The 4465-nt window shown below is 33.5% G+C and overlaps 2 non-coding genes across 2 annotated transcripts; one reads left to right on the top strand and one right to left on the bottom strand.

The window, feature by feature from the left end:
* Positions 1-1503: 1503 nt before the first annotated feature.
* Positions 1504-1585, bottom strand: TRNAS-AGA (transfer RNA serine (anticodon AGA)). Its single transcript has one exon. It is a non-coding gene; the product is annotated as a tRNA-Ser (tRNA).
* A 378-nt stretch (positions 1586-1963) lies between these two features.
* TRNAI-UAU (transfer RNA isoleucine (anticodon UAU)) lies at positions 1964-2056 on the top strand. The gene is given in 2 exon segments: positions 1964-2001; positions 2021-2056. It is a non-coding gene; the product is annotated as a tRNA-Ile (tRNA).
* Positions 2057-4465: the final 2409 nt, after the last annotated feature.

The following is a 4465-nucleotide window of genomic DNA, read 5'->3' as shown; positions in this document are numbered from 1 at the left end:
ACAAGTATAAATCCCACTTAAGAGTTAATCCTCACTGTAGCACAACCCCATGCTATTTCACCAGAGTCTTCAATTTAATAAATTATCTTATTGCTATAGGTGAGTGGATATTGTATGTGGGAGAAACCAAGAGTGCTGAAAGAACTTTTGCATGTACGACCATCTTTTCTTTCAGTTTTACGTGCTTTATGCTTTATGCTTTATCAAAGTGGGCAATCATAAATGACAACATAGAAGAGGAATAAAGAATCTTCTTTTTTTTGCCAATTACATAGCAAGCTAAAGGATAACATGCTAAAACAACATTGAATATTTGAGTAACACACAGTGAAAGTAAATATGAAGGAACATTGCTTGATGTTAATATTAAAGATATTTTAAATGCCTTAAGCATAGAATAAAATATTCCAACACATTTGAACTTTGCAACTCACTCAAAAAATCATTTTTTTTTAAATCAATTTTGACATACAAAGGGTGGAGGGATACCAACATTGATCTCTTGGGTATCTAGAGGGAACTATCAATATGCAGACTATGGCAAAAGTATCAACAAAATAAACATGTCCAAGAATTAGGTATTCAATATTCTTAATCTGCAAGACAAAAACATACAGAACCCCTTTAAGATCATATTGAACGCCCCAAAAACATTAAATCTGATTTTAATATAAAATGTTCTGTCTCTGAATTTAATATCAAAGTACGAAGTACATTTGTTCTTAATGAGAATAATTCTGTTTCACAAAAGATTCCATAAAGTTTACATTTGATTAATGTCTTAATTTTCTGTAAACTTCAGGAAGTCACAGTACAATTATTACATACATGAATGACCATTTTCAGCAAAAATTAAAGCTAAGTTGTTTTTTTCTTCAACAGGTTTAGAAAGCCCTGCTTAGCTTTTGTGAATGATAACAATAAAACATTACAAATGCTTTTTCATAACAAAAAGCTATTTGTGCTGAAGTGTGATAAGCAGTTGAACTATAACATTGATTATTCCCATTATATTTAAACAATATAGTTTTGGCAGACTGTAAAGTATGTACACATCCCAATACATGCAGTACTTAGCACAGTCATTAAGAAGAAGTCAAATATTATCTGTAAATATAAAGTGGAAGAATTCCCTCACTCTCACACTAAAGTGCTCATTATCCTCTGTCACCTTAAGATTTTCTGTAGGGGTAAACCGTTTCTCCACTATTTTATGTTGTGCAAAGTATTGCACACAAATGACCTCTTAGCACTATGTTGCAGCATAGAGATACTTATCAATAGAAAACAATGCATTTATTGAAATGGAGTCCTTTATTAAATGTTTTACAACCAGCAGCACCCTAAAATGTATAACTTGGAAAATGTTTGATGAATTCAGAGTGTTTTCTTCTTTAGTGCGCCACATATTCCAGTAAGTAAAGATTGCTTTGCCAAGCAGATACAAACAAAATGAAAAGTGCAGTGAAGTTTTTAATAACACTTAACCACTGAAAAAGTCAACGTAGTAAGCAGGATTGGAACCTGCGCGGGGAAACCCCAATGGATTTCTAGTCCATCGCCTTAACCACTCGGCCATGACTACATAGCTGGTAGCACTGAATTGAGTCACACAGATGGCTCTTGAGCGGATATGGGTAACACACACATGATTGATGACCAATATGAACCAAATAACCTTGAGAACATTTTCATAAAGAGAAATACATGACTTGTTTGTACACATTGTTTAAACAACATTATATTTGTAAAATGTTGCTGCTATTGGGTTTTGGAACAATGACGAGAAATACTTTTTGTTATCCACATTCAATGTACAGTATGAAACAGATCTGAGGCAGAAAAAAAAGATAAGGGGTTAAAAGGAATAAAGGGAAAATGATCTAACTTGGATGTCAGAGATTAAAAGAGCAGATTTGGAGGACAATTGGGGCAAGAAGAAAAGAGATCATTACAGGCATGTGCTCCAGTGGCGCAATCGGTTTGCGCGCGGTACTTATATGGCAATATGTGCTAAGCTATGCCGAGGTTGTGAGTTCAAGCCTCACCTGGAGCATATCCTTTTTTGTTTCATCAACCAATAGCATTGTTTGAATGTATACAATGTTAAATCAAAGGCCTATGGATGTAAATTGCTAAATGTAATCTTTTACATAAAAACAACATTTCCTAATTTTCCTATTTGGCTTACATTGGAGCGAATGTAAAGCAGTCAAATACAATAGGTGTCTCAATGTGGGCAAGAAGATATTGGTAATTGATGATGTATGCTTTAAAAAAAATAAAAAATTAGAGCTGTCCAAGCATATTCTTCCTTTTTTCAAACCAAAATACACCAGTGGAGCCAATGCTACTCATTATTTGGGTCTAGAGGATAAATATATTTCCAGATTTATATATCCTAAAAAGACAATCTTTAATGAGCATCCTGTCTATCTGTACTAAGTAAGGGTCAGCCTATCCCCCCTTCTTACCCCAACTATTCACCTCTCACATTCATATCTTGCTCACCATATGTAATCCACTTCTCACCTCTCTCATAATCTGTAGTTATTAAATTTCCTACACCTACATCCTGAGAATGATTAATAAACAAATCTGAAATCAATACAAAACCCCATTAAGAGTTAAAATTCACCCTAGCAAAGCCACATTCTACCTTTCAATCAAGCCAGAAATATTTTTTCAAACACAATTTGCATCTGAATGGCAGTGGTGGAACAAAAGCTTTCTACATTTTGTTTTTAAATCCAAACAAGTATAAATCACTCTTAAGAGTTAATCCTCACTGTAGCACAACCCCATGCTATTTCACCAGAGTCTTCAATTTAATAAATTATCTTTTTGCTATACAGCCGCAGCCCCTTTTATTCTCCAACATCTCCAACTTTTTTCGGGATTTTTTTCCGAATGCCACGCACTTCACCGCACTTTACCACGTTCATGCCGCATTCATACCGCTTTCATGTTGCATTCATGCCGGCGTCACCCGCGGTTGATGTTTTTCTACGTTTTGTTTTTAAATCCAAACAAGTATAAATCCCACTTAAGAGTTAATCCTCACTGTAGCACAACCCCATGCTATTTCACCAGAGTCTTCAATTTAATAAATTATCTTATTACTATAGGCGAGTGGATCTTGTATGTGGGAGAAACCAAGAGTGCTGAAAGAAGTTTTGCATGTACGACCATCTTTTCTTTCAGTTTTACGTGCTTTATGCTTTATGCTTTATGCTTTATCAAAGTGGGCAATCATAAATGACAACATAGAAGAGGAATAAAGAATCTTCTGTTTTTTGCCAATTACATAGCAAGCTAAAGGATAACATGCTAAAACAACATTGAATATTTGAGTAACACACAGTTAAAGTAAATATGAAGGAACATTGCTTGATGTTAATATTAAAGATATTTTAAATGCCTTAAGCATAGAATAAAATATTCCAACACATTTGAACTTTGCAACTCACTCAAAAAATCATTTTTTTTTTTTATCAATTTTGACATACAAAGGGTGGAGGGATACCAACATTGATCTCTTGGGTATCTAGAGGGAACTATCAATATGCAGACTATGGCAAAAGTATCAACAAAATAAACATGTCCAAGAATTAGGTATTCAATATTCTTAATCTGCAAGACAAAAACATACAGAACCCCTTTAAGATCATATTGAACGCCCCAAAAACATTAAATCTGATTTTAATATAAAATGTTCTGTCTCTGAATTTAATATCAAAGTACGAAGTACATTTGTTCTTAATGAGAATAATTCTGTTTCACAAAGGATTCCATAAAGTTTACATTTGATTAATGTCTTAATTTTCTGTAAACTTCAGGAAGTCACAGTACAATTATTACATACATGAATGACCATTTTCAGTAAAATTCAAGCTAAGTTGTTTTTTTCTTCAACAGGTTTAGAAAGCCCTGCTTAGCTTTTGTGAATGATAACAATAAAACATTACAAATGCTTTTTCATAACAAAAAGCTATTTGTGCTGAAGTGTGATAAGCAGTTGAACTATAACATTGATTATTCCCATTATATTTAAACAATATAGTTTTGGCAGACTGTAAAGTATGTACACATCCCAATACATGCAGTACTTAGCACAGTCATTAAGAAGAAGTCAAATATTATCTGTAAATATAAAGTGGAAGAATTCCCTCACTCTCACACTAAAGTGTTCATTATCCTCTGTCACCTTAAGATTTTCTGTAGGGGTAAACCGTTTCTCCACTATTTTATGTTGTGCAAAGTATTGCACACAAATGACCTCTTAGCACTATGTTGCAGCATAGAGATACTTATCAATAGAAAACAATGCATTTATTGAAATGGAGTCCTTTATTAAATGTTTTACAGCCAGCAGCACCCTAAAATGTATAACTTGGAAAATGTTTGATGAATTCAGAGTGTTTTCTTCTTTAGTGCGCCACATATTCCAGTAAGTAAAGATTGC

Source organism: Ascaphus truei, unplaced genomic scaffold (assembly GCF_040206685.1).
Source record: "Ascaphus truei isolate aAscTru1 unplaced genomic scaffold, aAscTru1.hap1 HAP1_SCAFFOLD_3662, whole genome shotgun sequence".
In the NCBI taxonomy this organism is placed as follows: domain Eukaryota; kingdom Metazoa; phylum Chordata; class Amphibia; order Anura; family Ascaphidae; genus Ascaphus; species Ascaphus truei.
Note: the sequence above shows the minus strand (reverse complement) of the source record. Positions and strands in the feature narration are given on the sequence as shown.